Here is a 23141-nt window from a genome sequence, read left to right on the forward strand (position 1 = left end):
TAGGATGTTCCACGGACGATATTGTACGGCCATATCGCAACATCGCCATGTATTGCCTCCACATTACAGCAAAGTTGAAGGTAATTGCGGCCACACTTTGCCGTAATATACGCCCATCCAAATGCATCTTTAGAGACACGATCGTAAGTAACATGTGCCCAGGCGAAACAGGTCGGAGCTAAGTGCTGCAACGCGAATGACAGCTGCAAACGGGACCGTAGCGGGAGCAGGTAACAGCGGCGCGGGCGGCGGCTGGGCGTGGCTGCTGCAAGTGCTGGTCGCAGGAAGCGAGCCCGTGACTCTGGCGCGCGGCCCGGTGCTTCGCACGGCCGGCAGCGGCACGCGGCCAGCGGCGTGCGCCAGACCGCGCACACTGCCTGGCGCCAAAGCCTCCGTCACAGCTAGTTTACCGCACCGCACTCATCCTGGACTCACTCGAAAGTTTTCCTCTCGTCTGCCTCGGAGCTTCCGCACCGTTGCGCCAACTCTCACTCCCAGAATACACGCACTCTTGGACAGGTGTGTCGCGTGAAACAAATTACGTGACGTTCTACTCCACAGAGTCGGAAACGTTTATTGGCTGCCCAGGATTAATTTTCTGCACAGCTGCACCAGTTTCCTTACGGAGTCTTTTGAATGGTTCGATGCAGCTCGCTACGAATGCCTCGCTTGTGCCAATCTCTTCATCTCACAGTAGCGCTTGCACTGTACGTCATCAATTACTTGTTACATACATTCCAGTCTCCCTCTCCCTACAGTTTTTCCCTCTACTGTTCCCTCTGGTACCGTGAAAATTTTTCACTGATGCCTTAACACATGTCTATTCTCCTGTCCCTCCTTCTTGTTAGTGTTTTACGTGTGTTCCTTTCTTCGTCGATTCTGTGACGAACCTCCTCATTCCTTTTCAGTCCAACTAATTTTTAACATCCTTGTGTAGCATAACATCTCAAAAGCTTCGATTCGCTTCTTTAACGAATTGTTCACAGTCCATGGTTCACTATCATGCAATGCTGTGCCCCAAACGTATAAGAGCCGATCAAAAAGTTCCTTCTGAGGGCCTTGCTGCAACATACATGTGACGTAGCGCGACTCCGACGCGGATATGTAAGCACCGACATGTAGGCAGGGGGAGCCTTTGAATGTCAGTTTAATTTCAATCATCACAATTACATTTTCGAATTTATGGTCGTTTTCCCATATAAGATTTCATACCCATGCATATGTCGATTTCTACTATTCTTGAGAGATGCACAAGCATTTCATGCTGTAGTCATACAACAGTATTTATATTTCACTATTTGCAAGTAGTTTTGGCGTTGTAGCCCCATCCCTAATAGCTCAATCTTCTAATCATCCAGTTTCAAACTTGACAGCTTGACTTATTTCAAGACTGAGTGATTATGGATGAGGTCGAGGTTCATACTTGACAGCTTGGCTTGTTAAAAGATTCATCAACGGAGAATAGCGGTTCAGTTTCAAACATGCCAACTGTGCTTATTACAAAACTGAACGACTGAGAATGGAGTTGTGACACCGACCACGAAAAGATCAAACCAAATTCCCATATTAATGTCATGCTTTCAGATTTAAAAGCGAGTTGTAGAATCCATTTCACACACAAAATTTCTATGACCGACCCACTCCTTTTCTGAAGACGCAGTGAGGTGTGTTGCGTTATGCGTAGTCTGTGACGGGACATGTTCCAGTGTCTTTGGAGTCGAAGCAGAGAGCATGCGTAACACAGCACGGCTTGCAGCACCGGCAGAAGAAGACTGGGGCGCTCGGCGTAATATATTGTATGAAGTGGAGACGACGCCTCGGCTGAACTTTCGAAAGATACAATTAATAAATCACAGCGAGAAAACCAGAGAGCTCACAGATTCCTGTTTGCGGGGTAACTTCTATTTGAAACTCAACCGACGCCTACTCAGCGAAACACACTAGTATTATTCAACGACTTCAATCTCAGTCTCTGGTGTTGTTTCTCTACAGCTGCGGTATGAAACCCCCGGTCACTATCAAGTATCAATGCGGCCCTAGTGAGCACCTATCACACTGTCGGTAATATATCCGCCACACGATGCTATTCTCTCACTGGTCCACCCAGTTCTTAACACTGCCGTCCGTGCTGTACTTGAGCTCCCAGAGTCTCATTCTTACAACGGGCCAATCCGCCAGACTCGCTGATCTGTTATCTTACGGCTGCAACAGTTGCAACTGCGAAGCTAGATATTTAAGGACGTATAATGAAATTAATTTATGGAAATACAAGGAAATTCTGTTTTATTTCTGTACAGTTGTGATAGAGAATCGTTTTCAACGTAGTTATGTTTACTAAACGTCGGTATAAGTTAGAAATATTCATGTGGACTGCAGTTATTGCCGATGTTCGCTATCTAACAGTACGGTAATTGCGTTACAACAGATTTAATTTGATATCACATCCACTGCTACAAATAAGAACGACATTTGGACTTGAATGTCTCCATTATGGGCCCTCATGAAATCTTTTTCTTCTTTCGTGTGCAATTTCTACCACAGCAGATGATCAAAATGTGTTATTAATGCAAGTGATGGCGGAAGCTGCTTCCCTCGTCCGTTGTCGCCCTACAGCGGTCACCTGGCTCATTCCCCTCAAGCCCCACCCACGGCAGAGAAAGTTCTTTATAACTTCATTGTATTGTACTGTCCGGCCGTAGCAATTTCACCTCTGACTTTGGTCGGCAGTTATCGGCAGATGCCGCACGCCATCGTCTCGGAACTACTGTCAACCGATGAGAACTAACAACAGATGGCACTGCATTATTACTGAAATGCCTGGGCTAGCAGGACAGAGCGGATTAGGTTATGGAAAGGGGCCAAAATGAGTTGCTGTCAGTTGCACTCAACAAACAAACTTTATTTGTCCACACACAATATTACACAAGGATGCAAAACACTCAAATTTTTAATCTATCTCCTTTGATTAACCTTAGATCGGCTGAAGGCCACATTCAAAATCCAAGGCGCAAGGCCTAAGCAAGAAACTAAAATACAAGGTTCTTCTGGAGGTTTCACCTTTTAAGCCCCCCCCCCCCTCCCCCCAAAAAAAAAAAAATTTTTTAAATCTTCAATCTGAACAGGCAGAAGGCTTTAGCAATTTAATTTTAATGCAACGTGGCTGAAACCAGCTATTAATCAATAATTTAACGGCTTAGGCCTAGAAAGAAGAATTTCAATTTAAAAGGCAGAAGGCCTTATCTTAAAACATTGGATGCAAAATTCGACTGAAGGCCCGATGTACAAGAATAACAATCTTAGGAACATCAATTTAAGAGATATTAAACTCGACTGAAGGCCACACATCAACAAAATAATTTAACGGCTTAAAGCTTTAAAACACTTCATTTAAAATAAAGAATAACAATCTTATGCCTGAAGGGCAACACAGGAACATTAATTTAAGAGGTATTAAAACTCTGCTGAAGGCCACACAGCACCCAAATAACCAAAACTCAAACAGGGAAGTTACTATGTAACAGACACGGAACGGCGCTTAGAAGTTTCCAAGGGTCGGCCCGGAAATGGAACACTAACGCCCATTTAGGCGAGACAGGCAGCCTGACCAACAATCTCTTAATCGGAAGGCAACCCCACCGATAGACAGCCGGCGAACCAACCACTTAACTGGTTTCGATCACCAGACCAACGGCACTACAACCTAAACGCCAGCGAGGCGAAGAGACGAGTAACACTCGTCTTCAAATATTGGTGTGATAATAAGCCAAGGCACAATAACTACTGACATACATTAACATCGCAACGACTGTGGAACTACACGCCGTGGCGGACAGCATCAACACGATAAGAAAACACTCATTCGCTGCTCTGTCGCAGCCGACCAACTGGCTGCTGCAGTACGCAGACAGCATTACAGCATTTAATCATTGTTCAGTCTAACTGACACAGGGTACCCAGTGTTCCACGAAACACCGCCACAAGAAACTCGAACACTCGTAAAACGAATCACTCATTAACAACTACGTAGAACAAATCACCGGCGGACACACACACAAACCCGAAGGACAGTCGGTGACGAAACACACGTCGTCTGACCAGACGACCGACCAACAACCAACCAAGGTCGTTGGCACTCAAACCATGTGTGTCCGCTGTCCGTCGGGAACCGGGAGACACGCCGATCCGGGCACACTGGCTCGGATCTAACCGTGCAGAGGTAACTTTTGCCCATTGGCCACGACGTCTCCGCACAAGAGGGAACAGAGCCGCGTCGAGTAAGATGACCCAGTGAAGAACCACAGAGACGGTCAGAAAACCAAACACACGTCGCCGAAAGAGACGACCAACTGAACGACCGACCAACAGTAGATCCCACTGCCATCTCCGTCCGTCGTACAGTTCATCCTGTGTCGTGAGCGGTCGGCGAGTGCTGGCTGTCCGCGCCTCCCTAGCGCTCCGTCCCCGACAGCTGCTACGTCCCGACTGCACTTCTGCCGAGTTCCAACTCAACGACTCCCATGTGCGATCTCTCTCTACGACGCACCACGACGGGGAAGTAATAGCCGTCCAGTAAAGATAATACGACAGGGCAAATATCGATACGCGTTGCTGTTGCAACTCACGGGCAGGCAAGACAGTAATTCAGTGACACCAGTAACTGAAATTTAAAATGACAAGACGGCCGTACGGTAAAACAAGATGTTACATAACAGATGGCACGAACATGAGCCACGCACGGCTCAATTACCAGCGTGTTCGATACTGTGACTGAAGGTGACAGACCACGTAGCTAAAAGAGTTTCAGGTGGAATGAGTAAAGTTGGAGTCTGACAGCCAACTAAAAGAATTATGTATGTGTCTTTGCTGAACTTTTACAAATCATACTGCCCTGAGACACGTAGCTATCAAATGGTTCAAATGGCTCTGAGCACTATGGGACTCCTGAGGTCATCTGTCCCCTAGAGCTTAGAACTACTTAAACCTAAATCACCTAAAGACATCACACACATCCATGCCCGAGGCAGGATTCGAACCTGCGACCGTAGAGGTCGCACGGTTCCAGACTGTAGCGCCTAGAACAGCTCGGCCACCTCGGGCGGCACGTAACTATCGCTGCACTGTGATGCATTATATATGTCATCTTTGTTTGGAAGGACGTACGTATTAAATAGCTATTTTCAGGAGTGTAGCACACAAAAAGTACAAATAGAATCAAAATCTCAGATGAACACCTTGAGAACACCCTGAGCATTGAAACCACCTCGGTAGAACCTGATCTTGATACATTATTTTCCAAAATTCTAGGTCAAATATCACATTAACTCTACGATTTGTGTGTTCACTGTATACCTCCTATTGACCCCCTCTCATTTTTTTCTAGTCTTGGTGTAAAGTACATTTCGTGTGGCCCAAAAATACTCTTCTTCTTCCAATGTGGTCCAGGCAAGCTAAAAGGTTGGGCATCCTGCTATAGTCTGCGGCTGGTAGCTGTGTTCGTATTCCCCGACATAAGGTAATGTACCATTGGCCACACGGCGTGGCAGAAAGAAAGCGGGCCAGGGCGATTGCTCTGGGCTACCGAGTCACCGGCAATCTCGAACAGCGCCATATCGGTGGCGGGCGGCTATTGTCTGGAGAAAGCGGAGCAGCCCGCCCGGCGCGACCCGGCGCCCCCTAATACAGACAGGGTCCCCTCTATCAGCGGCTCTTAATTCGCCGCGACCGACGCCCTAATGGGATCAATTCGTTAGCCAGACGCGCTGGTGCCCACGGAGACATTGGCGCGTTCCGTTAGTTGGGCTGTCCAATTGAATACAGCGCTCACGCAGACCGAGGGACGCTTTGTCGCAGTGGATAGGTCAACAACCTGAAGATCCATATTCTACATCTACCTCAAAATACACTGACATAACAAAAATTATGGGCTACCTCCTAATATCGTGTCGGGTCACCCTTTGCCTGGCGAAGTCCAGACCTGGAGGTGGTTGGAGGTCCTCTGCAGAAATTTTGAGGCATGCTGCCTCTGTAGCCGTCCTTAATTGCGCAAGTGTTGACGGTGCAGGATTTTGAACACGAACTGACCTCTCCATTATGTCCGATAAATGCTCGATAGGACTCCCGTCGGACGATCTGGGTGTCAGAGCATTCGCTCGAACTGAACACAATGTTCTTCAAACAAATTGAGAGCAATTATGGCCCGGTGCAATAGCGCATTGTCAACCATAAAAATTTCATCGTTGTCTGGGAACATGAAGTCCATGAAAGCCTGCAATGGTAACCGAACAAAACCATTTCCAGTCAATCATCTGTTCAGTTGGACCAGACGATCCAGTCCATTCCAGTCAGCCACACCACTATGGAGCCACCGTCAGCTTGCACAGTGCCTTTTTGACAACTTGGGTCCGTGGCTTCGCGGGGTCTGTGCCACACTCGAACTCTATCACTAATTCTTACCGACTGAAGTCGGGATTCATCTGACCAGGTCACGGTTATCCGGTTGTCTAGATCACGAGCCCAGGAGAGGCGCTGCAGGCGATGTCGTGCTGTTACCAAAGGCACACGCTTTGGTCGTCTGCTACCATAGCCCATTAACACCAATTTTCGCAGCAATGTCCTAACAGATACGTCCGTCGTACGTCCCTCATTGATTTCTGCTGTTATTTCACGCAGTCTTGCTTGTCTGTCAGCACTGACAACAAAACGCCAATGGTACTGTTCTCAGTCGTTAAGTGAAGTCCCTCGTCCACTGCGTTGTCCATGGTGAGAGGTAATGCCTGAAGTCCTCGGTACACTCTTAACACTGCGGATCTCGAAATATTGATTTCACTAACGATTTCCGAAGGCAACGGCCTTGCCGCAGTGGATACACCGGCTTCCGTCAGATCACCGAAGTTAAGCGCTGTCGGGCGTGGCCAGCACTTGGATGGGTGACTATCCGGGCCGCCATGCACTGTTGCCATTTTTTCGGGGTGCACTCAGCCTCGTGATGCCAATTGAGTAGCTACTCGACCGAATAGTAGCGGCTCCGGTCAAAGAAAACCATGATAACGACCGGGAGAGCGGTGTGCTGACCACACGCCCCTCCTATACGCATCATCAGCTGAGGATGACACGGCGGTCGGAGGTCCTGATGCGCCACTTGTGGCAGTCACTAAAACAAAGGCGTTTTTTGTTACGGTAAGATCAGTTCACGTAATTTACTCCAGTAATTGAATAATAAAATATTCTGTTGACTGCCACTTACGTAGGGAAAAATGAGTATCGTAATAAAATAAGATAAATCAGCGCTCGCGACGGAACTTTAGGGGTTCATTTTTCCCACGTGCCTTTTGAGAGTGTAAGGTAGAAAAATGGTCTTAAAGTAATTGTAGGCACCCTCCACCCTCTTCTAAGCACTCTAAGTGTGATCTGCAGAGTAATTATGTAGATGTAGATCAACACAGCGAATACATTCTGGATCGATCTGCTAGAAAGTCGGTACAGATCCACCAATCAAGTCCCTGCGATGATTATTTCTTATCGGGGTTTTGATTGAGAGTATTGATCTAGGTAGCGACCAAAGTAAGAGTAATTCAAAGCTCTTATAACTGATTTTCAGGTTCACTTTCTAATTATCTCTGTTAAGTACTTCCATTGAAGATAATCCGCACTTCAGGCCTACAATATAATGTAACTGGAAGTGGTTTAGATATATTGGAAGCAGTATTTCCGATCGTGACCATTACTGAAAATCTTATCTACTAATAGTAAGATTCACATGTTTGTATCCATTAGCTGGCAACGGCGAAACAAGCTATGCCTGAGGTATTTCCATCAAACGCAAAGGAACACTTGGAAACTTCTATGCACGGTTGAGCAAGTAACTCGAAGCACTGTCTTCCTTTTCAATAAGAAAATTAGAACCACCGTGTTTATAATAGATGTTGGTCGTTTAACGTCAGAAGCCTCAGTGCGGTGATGTTTTCCTTTGCATACTGCTCTTTTATTTTGTCAGTGGTCGTTTTTCTATTTGCAAATATAACGGATACAATTGCAGATATTTCTATTTTTGGTATATTAATACGTACACACATCAGTGTGTTTATTGTTTCTCATTGTGTCGAACAGTCTTCCCGCAAACACATCACAGACTTAACGACCTGACGTTTTCTGCATGGTCATAACTGCACCACTATATAGACTACGCCTGTCGGTTAAGACTAAAGGTTTTGCCTCCATGCGTCGACACTTCAACACCCGACCTGTTGTTTACGGAAAAATAACCATTAATGTCTTGCTCTTGCCACACATACTTGTAGGTAGTAACCAACATAAAAAAGCACGACTTGTAATAGCGATACTTATTAGTCAGCAAATGACCTAAATATTGTTGTTCCCTCCACCGTCCTCAGTCAGGAATAGAAATATCTGCACTTACATGCATTACACACCAACGACCTTGCCGCAGTGAGAACATTGCTTCCCGTCAGATCTCCGAAGTCAAGTGCTTTCAGGCTTGGCTAGCACTTAGATAGGTTACCGTCTGGGCTGTTGGCAAGCGGGGTGAACTCAGCCCTTGAGGAGCTACCTGGCTGAGAAGGAGCTCCACCGGTCACGGGAGAGCGATGTGCTGACCACCCATACCGGAATCCGGTGACGCCTAAGGGCTGAGGATGACACGGCTGCCGGTCGGTACCATTGGGTTTTCAAGGCATGAGCGGACGGAGTTTGCTATATATGCTGTGTATTCATTATGTCTATGTTGTAGTGATCACTTGCTTTTGTTGTGGAACATACATAGGTGGAAGAGAAAGAACCTCATACTACAAAAGTAGTTGCTGTTATGAGGTTGCTTGCAAGCAGAAAGTATGCAGTCTCGCCATAGCGTCACATAGGATTAGGCAACACTACAGCAAAAATACATGGCAAGACAGATTTGAACAATTTACTGTATTCTATTAATAGAAACTAAACATGACAATTATATCATGAAGAAGGTGCATGTCAGTAGATCAGTATTCATGTGCACTGTCTGTCTTTAACTCTGGTCTATTCCTGCATCTATTGAAAGATAACTATGATCGCTTTTCTTGGTGGTGATTGTAGACAAGGTCCTGGTGCTGTCTTGAGGTACTGCTGATGCTAAGGAATAATGCACAAATACTGTTTTGACTGCAGCCATGCGATTTCTAATATCCGGTATGGCTCATGGATGTCCTCTTGGAAACTATTTGAGTGATATATGGCAGAAACACAAAATAGTACTTGCGAGGGGCGCCCTCTCTGGACGCTGGACTTAACTCAGTTGCTCTTGAGAATTAGGCAACTAGGCAGTTTTCTGTGTACAGCTGTTTGCCGTATCTTCCAGAGAACAAAGAAGTCTACTTTCCTTTTCTGCCATTAGAAGATAACGAAAGAAGGCCGACATCGTTGTTATGTGCACTTTCAGTAAGCGGCCTAGCTGAGAGGTTTTGTTTAGGGTACTTGTAAAGGGAGAGGTGTATCGGAACAGGAAAAGAACATAATTTTTATTGAGGTAATTGATATTTCTTTTTTATTTCGTCCGTCTCTGTTGCACTGATATAAAATTCTGCTGCAGTGGTTACCGGTTTCGCGCTGACACTCCCGTTCCCACATCACACACTGTAATTATTCATGCAGTATGATGCCAGAGGGCACGGGCAGCTTCTGTACAGCAAAGTATACTGCAGGCAACAAGTAGGCGAGCGGGATTAGCCGAGCGGTCTTAGGCGCTGCAGTCATGGACTGTGCGGCTGGTAGCGGAGGAGGTTCGAGTCCTCCCTCGGGCATGGGTGTGTGTGTGTGTTTGTCCTTAGGATAATTTAGGTTAAGTAGTCTGTAAGCTTAGGGACTGATGACCTTAGCAGTTAAGTCCCATAAGGTTTCACACACATTTGAACAATTTGGCAACAGGTACCCTTACTGATCTTAGCCTGTCTGTTGCAACTGACTAACACAATAAAATCTTTTATTAGCATGCAGTAGAGGAAAAACGTAGTCAGGCATTCCCCTGAGATGACGAAAAGAGCGATGACATCAGCCGTGCCCTCTACTGACAGAAGCGTAGGTGCGGCAGGAAGTCGGTCGCGAGGCTCTTGTATCACTGGGTGGCATTGTGCCCGCGAGTTGCCTCTGCCTCTCCCCCGGAAGTGAGCCGCGTTCACGACATCGTGGCCGGCCAGTTCCAGACATGTGTCGGCTTTCTCCCCGCGCCGCGGGAACCAGTATATAACAAACTGCCTGCCGCAGAACCGTAAAACTCGTCTCACGCCGGCCCGGTCTCCGCCTTTCTGCTGTACAGCGAATCCAGTTTCAAGGTCATCCGCGTGTGCGTGCCGCTCGTCGTGTGCAAGGCTGCCGGAACACAAGCACACACCTCAACGGCGGAGACGAAGCTACAACTTGAACTGGGAGGGGGGGGGGGGGGGGGGGGGGATCGACCGTGTTCTTTTCAAAGAAATTGTTCCAGCCTTTGCTTTGGAGCTATAGGATGGTTGTAGACTTAGAGAAAGCTTTTGGCAATGTTGACTGGAATACTCTCTTTCAAATTCTGAAGGTGGCAGGGGTAAAATACAGGGAGTGAAAGGCTATTTACAATTTGTACAGAAACCAGATGGCAGTTATAAGAGTCGAGGGACATGAAAGGGAAGCAGTGGTTGGGACGGGAGTGAGACAGGGTTGTAGCCTCTCCCCGATGTTATTCAATCTGTATATTGAGCAAGCAGTAAAGGAAACAAAAGAAAAATTCGGAGTAGGTATTAAAATCCATGGAGAAGAGATAAAAACTTTGAGGTTTACCGATGACATTGTAATTCAGTCAGAGACAGCAAAGGACCTGATAGAGCAGTTGAACGGAACGGACAGTGTCTTGAAAGGAGGGTATAAGACGAACATCAACAAAAGCAAAACGAAGATAATGGAATGTATTCGAATTAAGTCGGGTGATGCTGAGGGAATTAGATTAGGAAATGAGACACTTAAAGTAGTAAAGGAGTTTTGCTATTTGGGGAGCAAAATAACTGATGGTGGTCGAAGTAGAGAGGATATAAAATGTAGACTGGCAATGGCAAGGAAAGCGTTTCTGAAGAAGAGGAATTTGTTAACATCGAGTATTCATTTAAGTGTCAGGAAGTCGTTTCTGAAAGTATTTGTATGGAGTGTAGCGATGTATGGAAGTGAAACATGGACGAAAATAGTTTAGACAAGAAGAGAATAGAAGCTTTCGAAATGTGGTGCTACAGAAGAATGCTGAAAATTAGATGGGTAGATCACATAACTAATGAGGAGGTATTGAATCGAATTGGGGAGAAGAGGAGTTTGTGGCACAACTTGACCAGAAGAAGGGATCTGTAGGTAGGACATGTTCTGAGGCATCAACGGATCACCAATTTAGCACTGGAGGGCAGCGTGGAGGGTAAAAATCGTAGAGGGAGACCAAGAGATGAATACACTAAGCAGATTCAGAAGGATGTAGGTTGCAGTAAGTACTGGGAGATGAAGAGGCTTGCACAGGCTAGAGTAGCATGGAGAGCTGCATCAAACCAGCCTCAGGACTGAAGTCCACAACAACAAACAACTGAAGTATAGGTACTCGCGGTGTTCCAGCGTGGGCTGTAATTGTCATGTCAGGGAAACTTGATAGGCGTCCCTCCAACTGAAACGGGATGCCTTTTTCACGGCCTCGTAATATAGATTATTGTTGCTGATCTTTGTTTGGTGCAGAATATTTGCACAGCAGGCACTTCAGGAACGGTAGGTATGAAGCACGCTCTTCTCAGTCGTCTGCGCTGCACTCCCCCTTGCAGGACCCCTCCTAGAGGTGGCAATAAGAAGGTATACAAAGCATGCAGCACCCAAAGAAGCACTAAACGACTCTGAAATTACGAAGTGAATTTATTTGAGAGGCACGCCGCTGGGAGCGCAGTCTGTGGGAAAAATGGTTTTTCTTCCTCGGCGAGCATAGCGGCGCGTGTCTAATCGCGGACGCAAACAGCCGGGCGCGCCAGCCGCTAACGCGGCAGGAGTTAATGGCCTGGTGTGGCGTGTCGTGGGCTGCCGCAGCCGCTGCTGTTGGGCTGGCGTATCGGTTCTGGCAAAAACTCCCGAGCCTGACACCCGCCATCTCTCACCTCGTCTGCTGTAATTGCTTACCGTCGCCGAGAAGGCAAAGCTCTCTGCCGACGATGTACACAAGCAGACACCTGTCCAGGGGCTAAAGTCTCAGACAGATATTACGTTTGGAGTACGTGAACGACAAACTTGGCGGCTGCCTGGGTAGGATTAAATTTTCAAAGCTACAGACTTCTGTTACAGAATGGATAAGCGTAGTCTAATTTATTCGTTTTTTGACGGCCATAAGAACAACACTTACCTGTATCATTAAACGGATAAAACGATCTCCCAGTCTGAGCTACAGGTTGCCTTTCTAATGCATTGCCGGGACACTAAAAATTTCATTTTCAGTATTGCACATAATTTCTGACCGAATTAAAAATTTAAAACGCTCTCATAATTTACTCATTAAGACGTCTAAACTTAAGTTAAAGGTTTAACACACTGTGTGTGTGTGTGTGTGGACGATATTCATGCAGTATCTGCGAATGACAGCACTTACCTGTTTCCTACAAACTTTATACAAAATTCAAACCTTTTCGAAACTTTCTTTCACTGACGGCCACCACAAAATAATGAGAAATAAAAAAATTATCACATACTATTTCTTCTCTGACCATGCAAAAAAATTCCAGCAGCAGACATGACGCTTTACTTTATTGCTCGTTTACTACCAACTCTATTCGTAACATACACTATGTGATCAAAAATATCCGGACACCCCCAAAAGTATATTAGGTGCATTGTGGTGCCACCTACTGCCAGGTACTCCATATCAGCATCCTCAGTAGTCATTAGACATCGTGAGAGAGCAGAATGGGGCGCTCCGCGGCACTCACTGACTTCGAACGTGGTCATGTGATTGGGTGTCACTTGCGTCATACGTCTGTACGCGAGATTTCCACATTCCTAAGTCCACTTTTCCAATGTGACAGTGAAATGCAAGCGTGAAGGGACACGTACGGCACAAAATAGTACAGGCCGACAGCGTCTGTTGACTGACAGAGACCGCCGACAGTTGAAGAGGGTCCTAATGTATAATAGGCAGACATCTATCCAAACCACACATAGGAATTCCAAACTGCTTCAGAATCCACTACAAGTACTATGACAGTTAGGTAGGAGGTGAGAAAACTTGGATTTCATGGTCTAGCGGCTGCTCATAAGCTATCACATCACGCCGGTAAATGCCAAAAGCCGCCTCGCTTGGTGTAAGGAGCGTAAACATTGGAAGATTGGTTCAAATGGCTCTCAGCACTATGGGACTTAACATCTCAGGTCGTCAGTCCCCTAGAACTTAGAACTACTTAAACCTAACTAACCGAAAGACGTCACACACATCCATGCCCGAGGCAAGATTCGAACCTGCGACCGTAGTGGTCGCGCGGTTCCAGACTGTAGCGCCGAGAACCGCTCGGCCACCCCGGCCAGCCATTGGACGATTGAACAGTGGAAAAACGTCGTGTGAAGTGACGAATCACGGCACACGATGTGGCGATCCAATGGCAGGGTGTGGGTATGGCAAATGCCCGGTGTACGTTATCTGCCAGCGTGTGTAGTGACAACAGTAAAATTCGGAGGTGGTGGTCCTGTTATGGTGTACCCCTTATTGTTTTGCGTGACCTTATCACAGCACAGACCTACATTGATGGTTTAAGAACCTTCTTGCTTTCCACTGTTGAAGAGCAAATCGGGGATGGCGATTGCATCTTTCAACACGATCGAGCACCTGTTCATAATGCACGGCCTCTGCGGAGTTGTTACACGACAATAACATTCCTGTAATGGACTGGCCTGCCTAGAGTCCTCACCTGAATCCTATAGACCACCTTTGGAATGTTTTGGAAAGCCGACTTCAGTCCAGGCCTCACCGACCGACATGGATACCTGTCCTCACTGCAGCACTCTGTGAAGAATGGGCTGCCATTCACCAAGAAACCTTCCAACATCTGACAGAACGTATGCTTGCGAGAGTGGAAGCTGTCATCAAGGCTAAGGGTGGGCCAGCACCACACTGAATTCTATCATTAACGATGAAGGGCAGTATCCACAGATGCGCCTGCAAAATTATATCATTGTACGACACATAATTCAGGAGACATGATCATATTAACACTGAGAAAAGTGAAAAAACTAGTACTTTAAACGGAGCTCCTGAAGCTATATTATATAAGGGATTTCGATTTCTGAAAGAATCGTGTGTAATGAGAGTTGTTCCACCTGCAATATATACCGCATCATCACTGTTTCGTGATAGATTATAGGAATACGACAACAGATATAGGCGTTTGCAAGTTGTCGGTTACACCGACAGTTATTTGGTGTACCATATTATAGACCGGATGCAGAAGTACAGGGCCGTAAGAAGAAAATCACCATGCTGTGGGTAAGGATATCAAGGGCAACGAAATTGTCGACGCTTCCGCTAAGCGTGACATCCATAATGGGACAAACATGTACGAACATGTTCCTTCGACAGACTTTCCTCCAAGATATGAGGTCAGATCAGAGAACCTTGTGAAACAGCAAGTGGCGCCTATCGTACCATCGTAGGGGAAGACGTTCCGCTTCTATACTACCAAGTATATTTGTTCGACCGTGGAACTTCCTCGGTTTGTACCACAGAAAGTTCGTGCTCATCATATGCCGCCTCCGCTTTAACCACGGACGTTTCCAACTGCACATCGTTCGGCTACATATGTTTGACTCGCCTCTATGTGACTGAGGAGCGGCGAAGGACATCAGATTCATCATTTTCGGCAGCCCACTGCAATACCGCGTGACAATCGATTTACTACAGAACATAGTACTTCTGGAAAACCACTTTTCAGTAGGGTAAAAATGACCCTTGCAACGAATACAAAGTGGACCAAAATTCACGTAGTGAGACATCACAGCACGATTTCTCGCATGCTAAAAATACAAAAATATCTGTAACAGGATTTCGTAGCGTGCATATTTTCGGTAGAAAATGATGTGAAAGAAAGGAAAGAAAGGCATTATTATCACCTGTAAGGCAAATACCTTCATTCAGTACGACGAACCGCTGCTGCTCTCTTAGCGCGGTGGATAAAGTTATGTGCTCACGGGAGTTCGATTCATCATCTAGGCGTAATTTCTTTTATGTTCTAGTATTAGACTGCGTGACATGGTAACTGAATTCTTAATCGTTGTACGCCAGTGTATAAGCGTTATACAACACATGGTTAGTTATTTAATACTATAAAGAATTTAGAGCATAATTGTTTTTATTATTTAATTTCTGAAGACGTATTTTGCCTTTACTCGTTTACTCTGTTCTCTTTTATTCACAACGCATTTACTTGCTTTCTGATCCATTGTTAGCACTGTTTCGCTTCTTGAGTTACATTCTTTTCCCCAAAGTAAAAAAGAAACCGTCTCCACAACTCTCGAACTAACCCTACTCCTTTTGTCCTAGATGGTACCACTGAAACCAGGCAAATCACATAACCACATCTTTCAAGTATAGTTTTTTTGCATTACTTCGTCAACAACAGTTTCTGATATACCCTTCTTGCACTACTTGTATCGAACACCACAAAGTATTATGCTTACCACTATGACAAGTAATTTGTCTTTAAATGACCATTTCTTCATGGATATTTTCTGAAATGTCTGACCAACAATTATTATGTTCAAAGTTTAAAAAAAATCTTAGTTGTAAGATATGCGTCGCTTAAGAAATAATGTACTCTACAGCTTTAATTGGCATAATGAATTAGAAAATAAAAGTAAAACACTTGGGTCAGGAATCGAAGTCCCTTACTCGACTACTGTAGCACAGATATTTGCTATCGAATGAAGATGTCTGCCAAATTGCCTTTCTTTCACGTCCATTTATTACTGAAAATGCACACGGGGCGAAATTTTGTTACATTTTTGTACTATTACGAGGGTGTATTGAAAAGTAATGCCTTCGAATTTTTTATGTGGTGATTCTTAACATTTTTTAAAATAAAACAAACGTTATTAACATTCTCCATCTTTATTCTTCATGTGTACATATTTATTTCTCAAGATGATCATCCTGATGACGAACAAATTTCTCCCACGAGACACGAGTTTGTTGATATCGTCATTGCGGAATGTTTGACTTTGTGGACGGAGTAATAATCTGACCTCTGCTAGCATCGCTTCATCACTATTCAAGTGAAGCCCTCCGAGGTGTTTAGTTTTTGGAACAGAAGAAAATCGGAAGAGGTCCCGTCGGGACTGTGCGGAAGACGATCGATGACAGTGAAACTTAGGCGTCCAACTGTTGCGTGTTGCAGCGCTCGTGTATGGTCTGGGAACGTCATGCTGAAGGAGAGGGTGCTCCATGTGTGTACGAATTTTTCGAAATCTTAACTCGATAACAGCAGGCTGTCCCTCACGCATCGATATAGCTACGTCGCACACCACCATTTTAACCGCTGTAATCCGGAGTCATCTAGTGGCAAAGACATGCAAATATACAGGGTGGTCCATTGATAGTGACCGGGCCAAATATCTCACGAAATAAGCATCAAACGAAAAAACTACAAAGAACGAAACACGTCTAGCTTGAGGGGGAAACCAGATGGCGCTAAGGTTGGTCCGCTAGATGGCGCTAAGGTTGGTCCGCTAGATGGCGCTGCCATAGTTCAAACGGATATCAGCTGCGTTTTTTTTACATATGAACCCCCCTTTTTATTAAATATTCGTGTAGTACGTAAAGAAATATGAATGTTTTAGTTGGACCACTTCTTTCGGTTTGTGATGGATGGCGCTGTAATAGTCACAAACGTGTAAGTACGTGGTATCACGTAACAATCCGCCAGTGCGGACGGTATTTGCTTCGTGACACATTACCCATGTTAAAGTGGACCGTTTACCAATTGCGGAAAAGGTCGCCCAACGGGCGTGTGCTATGTATGCTGCTCGGTATCCTGGACGACATCATCCAAGTGTCCGCACCGTTCGCCGGATAGTTACATCATTTAAGGAAACAAAGTGTTCAGCCACATGTGAAACGTTAACCACGACCTGCAACAAATGATGATGCTCAAGTAGGTGTTTTAGCCGCTGTCGCGGCTAATCCGCACATCAGTAGCAGACAAACTGCGCGAGAATCGGGAATCTCAAAAACGTCGGTGTTGAGAATGCTGTATCAACATCGATTGCACCCGTACCGTATTTCTATGCACCAGGAATTGCATGGCGGCGACTTTGAACGTCGTGTACAGTTCTGCCACTGGGCACAAGGGAAATTACGGGACGATGACAGATTTTTTGCACGCGTTCTATTTAGCGACGAAGCGTCATCCACCAACAGCGGTAACGTAAACCAGCATAATATTCACTATTGGCCAACGGAAAATCCACGATGGCTGCGACAAGTGGAACATCAGCGACCTTGGCGGGTTAATGTATGGTGCGGCATTATGGGAGGAAGGATAACTGGCCGCCATTTTATCGATGGCAATCTAAATGGTGCAGTGTATGCTGGTTTCCTACTTGATGTTCCACCGATGTTACTACAAGATGTTTCACTGCATGACAGAATGGCGATGTACTTCCAACATGATGGACGTCCGGTATAGCTCGCGTGCGGTTGAAGCGGTATTGAATAGCGTATTTCATGACAGGTGGGTTGGTCGTCGAAGCACCATACCATGGCCTGCACGTTCACCGGATCTGACGTCCCCGGATTTCTTTCTGTGGGGAAAGTTGAAGGATGTTTGCTATCGTTATCCACCGACAACGCGTGACAACATGCGTCAGCGCATTGTCAAGGCATGCGCGAACATTACGGAACGCGAACTACTCGCTGTTGAGAGGAATGTCGTTACACGTATTGCCAAATGCATTGAGGTTGGCGGACATCGTTTTGAGCATTCATTGCATTAATGTAGTATTTACAGGTAATCACGCTGTAACAGCATGCGTTCTCGGAAATGATAAGTTCACAAAGGTACATGTATCACATTGGAGCAACTGCATTACTTTTTAGTATATAGTATGCAAGAAATTGGATTGAGGTGTCCAAATGCGCGAATTTTGTTTTACCCTGTATAAATTTTTAGGTGCTAAACAAATTATGGTTTAATTGAGCTGTTAGAAATAGAGGTACATATTCTATCATATGCTAAGAATTAGAGTCATGGCCGTGTGATGTCACTGAATATGTATTTTATTTACGTAAATAAGTGCAATCTGTAAGATGTGATTTGTCGAATGCCGGCTGAATATATGAAGTCTGAAGGTCACAAATAAAAAATAAGAGTTTAGACTCAATGAGTACTTGACATTTCATGACATTCTCGATTGCATTAAGAAAATATTTGCTAGTTTTATTGTTAAACTGCGGTGGGGAATCATAATCGCCCCGCGACTCACTAGAACGTGAGATGCTGCAGACGAACAGGGAAGAGTTTGCCAGTCTCCGGATGGAACACATCCTCCCGCCGAAGAACCCTCCCCCGAGGGTCCATCGCGTTGTGGGAGAGGCAGCCGAGACGCGGCTAGGATATCCTGTCCGTCGCTTTCTCCCCCGCGGACCCCGCGCGCCGCGATACGTTTTACGTCGTGGAAAGCACACGAGCGGCGACACTCATTTTCCCACGGGACCCCGCAGTCGGCTCGGGTCGACTCCGCAGCGCCGCCTACGCACATCCTCCCCCGCGTCCATAGACCGCGGCTCCGTGGGGGAGCAGCGACACAGGCCGTGCTCTGTTCTCGGTCAGAGCGAGCCCCCCCCCCCCCCTCCCCCCGACACACACACACACACACACACACACACACAAACACACTGATTACTGGAAGGGACCCAGTTCTCATAAGACTACACAGAGGACTGTCGTCTTCTTAAATGAGGGTGGTAGTGATAAAGTTTTAATTATCACCTACGCAAATAGGTTATTTGTTTGTACGCAGGTAGCCTCTACGTCTCCAGTCCCATTAGATATTGACATTCCCGTGTCACAGTATCGTAGCTCAGCGCTAGAGGGGCCAAATAAAATGGTGCAACCCACCTCCAGTTTATCAATGGGATTCGTCATAGTGCTTCAGTAGTCGTAGAAGTAGTGGTAGTTCAACGATATTAGACATGCTGTGGCATTACAGTTTAAGAAGCACAAAAAAGAAACATAATTTTGAAATACAAGCATTTACATACGTGCAAGTCAAGATAGTCGGGCGAACTCTTGCAGTAGGGATTGCCTGAAATACGAGGGTATTCAATAAGTAGCGCAACACGTTTTTTTCTCTGCCAATTTTGTTTAAAAAAACGCGAAATTCGTTGCGGGACGTCGTTAAATATTCCCGCTTCAGTTTCCCGCTGGAGTTTCGATAGGTGACGGCACCATACGTAGCCTTTAAAGCGGCGTCTATAACGCAGGTGCGTTTCAAGCAGAGAGCTGTCGCTGAGTCTCTTTTGACGGCAAACCAGAGTATCGTAGATGTTCAAACGCACTTGCGTAATGTCTGCGGAGACCTGGCAGTGAACAAAGGCACGCCGAGAAAACGCTTCGCTGCTCAACTGGACGTCTCTGGTGGTTGTGCTGAACTGTGTGCCCGCTGCATTTTCGTCGCCTAAAAGACCAACGAAGCACCGTCTGTGCGGAACTGATTGCGTATTACGAGGCTAATTGTGAAAATTTTTTGTTGAACGTTGTCATCGGTTCGCTACTTCGAACCAAAAACAAATTGGAAATTTGTGGTAAGGTCTTACGGTACCAAACTGCTGAGGACATTGGTCCTTAAGCTTACACACTACTTAACCAAGTGTAAACTAACTTACGCTAGGGACGAGACACACACCCATCCCCGAGGGAGGACTCGAACCTCCGACGGGGGGAGCCGCGCGGGCCGTTACAAGGCGCCCTAGGCCGCGCGCCTACGTGGCGAACCGGAAACAAAACGGCAGTCCATGGAGCGGCGCCACACCACCATTCATCCGAAGAAGAAGTTCAAAGTCGCATCCTCATCCGGTAAAATGAAGCCGACCATCTCCTGGGACTGAGAAGGGATTACTCTGTTTGACGTCCTCTCTCGTTATGTAACGATCAACTCTGAACGGTATTGTGGTACCTGAGGAAACTGAAGAAACAACTTCAGCGTGTTGGTTTCCAGAAAAATACAAACGAATTTCTCCTTCTCCAAGAGAACGCAAGGCCTCACACAAGTTAGCGTGCCCGAGAAAAGCGTAAAAACTTCACTGGACTGTTCTTCTCCCTCCACCCTAAATCCAGCCCCACACTTTCCGACACCACCTATTTGGCACTCCGCGGGAAGCAGTAGGTGGATAATGAGAACGTTATTGACGCAGCAAGGCGTGCCTCCGTTGTCGAGCGTGAGAGAGGTACGTTGCGGACATACAGGCCCTCCCCAAAGGGTGGCGTAAGGCCGCCGCACTGAACGGAGATTATGGTGAAAAATAGTATTTTGTAGCGAGAAGAGTGGGGAATAATATGGTATATTGGAATCCCAAGAAGAAACAACCCGTATTCAATTTTAAAAAAAAATGCATCGCGTTTTTTGTTGAACGCTTCCCCCACCCCGTAATTTAGCAAAATCTTGGAAAATCTAGATCAGGTTGGCCGAATAGGGATTGGAACCTCTATCCTTCCGAATACACACCCAGCCTATTTCAAATACCACAACCTCATTCAGTTTATCCGTAGTGTGAAATACTATTTTGATAAGAAACTATTTAATGACGTAAAAGCTACTGCTTCACTGCACGCACTACACCCACTATGCACACATTAGTTGATACTGTGACATTACACACACACTACCAGCTGGCACCGGGACCATGGCAATTATGTTCCATTTTGTGTACCATTTCCGTGTCTGTGAAACTGAGTCAGCAGTACTCTATAATGAGTCAGAGATTGTGAGAGCTCTGGCAGTAAGGTTTTCGAGAAAATAAAGAAAAAACTACATTCTAGTGTGAAAGTGTTATGTGAAATTACTCATCTTTATTATTCTACTGGCTCCTCTGGCGGCGCGCAGTGGTACATTGCCACGTGGATTTCAATGCGTAAAAGGCCGTCGATGTGTATCTAAACTCAAACACCAAATAAATAACTTAATTTTTATTTTTCGAGGTAATACATTGCTCAAAATAATTAAGGCACCTTGACTGGGCGTCTGCCATTATCCATTGAGCAATGATTGAGGACTGGGTATGTTACAAAATTGTACCTTTCTCTTTAACAAAGTAAGTACACAACAAAACATCATTACGTCCCCGATTACTTACATATAGAGAATTGAAATGTCCGACAGATGTCGGAAACAAAGTGGAAACAACCATTGCTACCGTCATCCTGGGTGCTTTTCATTGGATTTTGAGAGCTTCCATAACGTGAGCGTTTATCGCCGTTTGAAACCTACGTGGCACGCATCATATGAGTCTACGAGGGTCACCCTGTAGTATCCGTTTCCATTCTTCAATGGGAGCCCATGAGACTTTTTGGAGAGACTGTTGAAACACGACGATCACGAACACGTTTCTAAAGCATGTCCCACATATGCAAGATTGGGTTGAGGTCGGGAGTCTACGCCGGCAAACACCCGCCACGGAGGACCCTGGGATTACAAGGAATCAAGGGCCAACGCCCTATGCAGCAGCTACCACATGGTCCAACATGATCTGTTCGATGTTCTGCCTGGTGGTATGGTGACCACGGACAACGACAAAATCCATATTCCTGTCACCACTGAAGCTTCCCCACCTCACAGAACCTTGGAAATCTGTCGATTTAGTGGTCAACATTTGGCTGGTACCGCTCACCCCGGGTCTGTGCACACGAACACGGCCTTCACCTTTCGTCTCATCTCCTTGTACTTGTCCACAACCTGTGGATGACGTATGGAGAGGCGTTTTCATCTGCAGCAGCAGGACCGGAAGTCCATTCTTTTTGGACCAACCAGATCGCCGTTGCAAATTGCACTGTATTAAGCTGTCGGTGCTTGGTTGAGTACAATGTCCACAAATGACATCTGTCATTTGTGTACCTCACTAGAAAATACTGGGACACTGGTACTCATTTCCTTCTGAAAGGTCTGTAATGCAGCCAACAGATGACGAAAGATTTTCATACTTGCTGTCTATAGTGAAGGCGAAGATCTCAAGCCATTCAATTAGACCACTGGTACCGCCCCTATCAAAATAGATACAACATACCGGATATTGATGCTCGTGTACCCCAAACTCCTTTGAACCTTATAATCGAATCCTTATGGGTGCCCCACATACTTGGTCCTAACAAACTGATGCGTAAGATCTGATGATTATATGTAATGCTTAGAGAAACACTGTATTCTTCGTCAGGGACTTTGTAGTCGAACCACAATCGCCTGGATTACTTGCAATTCATAATCTCGTGCGTGGTAGAGGTGCAATTTTTCTCCCCCCCCAGTAATTCACATTGTAGCAGGCTGAGTGGACAGGGGGCCGTGCTGGAGGGATCGGAACGAGTCTGTTCATTAATTCATTATGTTTGTGGCTTCCTCTATCGGAGGGGGCTTACAAATACATTTAAGGCCTGTCAGTTTCTTTCGTGGGCTAACGAGCTTCGTTAGAGATACAAAAACTTATCACTTTATTCTGTTGTACCTGTTCGCTGAAACGGCGCTCTTGCGCGAAGCACTTTTTCGCGGTAGCGAGAACGTAGAAGGCAAACACGTCCAGAAAGAGAATGGACGGGTCAGCCGCGTTTGCGTTTCATTCACGGCGTGCCTTTTACCAGGAAGTCGGGAGCGCAGCCAATTCACGCTGAAAGGAGCTGCTGTTCCCGCCAACGCCTCATCCCGGCTGTTCTCGGAAAGGCTCCGGTGGTGCCTGCCTCGCGTTAACAGACTTGTCCGCTGCGGCGCGCACACAGCCAGCGCCCCCCTTACCTGCTCGGGTTCCTTTCTCCAGTAGCCACAAAACTTCGGTAAAAGCTGGAGTTTACTCACATTATTTTATCGCATGTATGTCTTCAGATTTGAGTTTTCAGGATCTCGTTATCTGGCATTGCGAGGGTCAAAGTTTAAAT

The 23141-nt window shown here is 46.0% G+C and overlaps 1 protein-coding gene and 1 pseudogene across 1 annotated transcript in view; both read left to right on the top strand.

The window, feature by feature from the left end:
* The window catches only part of LOC124711624 (probable serine/threonine-protein kinase nek3), a 357746-nt gene that overhangs the window by 198228 nt on the left and 136377 nt on the right, over positions 1-23141 (top strand). The window lies entirely within an intron of this gene.
* On the top strand, positions 6841-6958 carry LOC124712826 (annotated as a pseudogene).

Source organism: Schistocerca piceifrons, chromosome 8 (genome assembly GCF_021461385.2).
Source record: "Schistocerca piceifrons isolate TAMUIC-IGC-003096 chromosome 8, iqSchPice1.1, whole genome shotgun sequence".
Classification (NCBI taxonomy): domain Eukaryota; kingdom Metazoa; phylum Arthropoda; class Insecta; order Orthoptera; family Acrididae; genus Schistocerca; species Schistocerca piceifrons.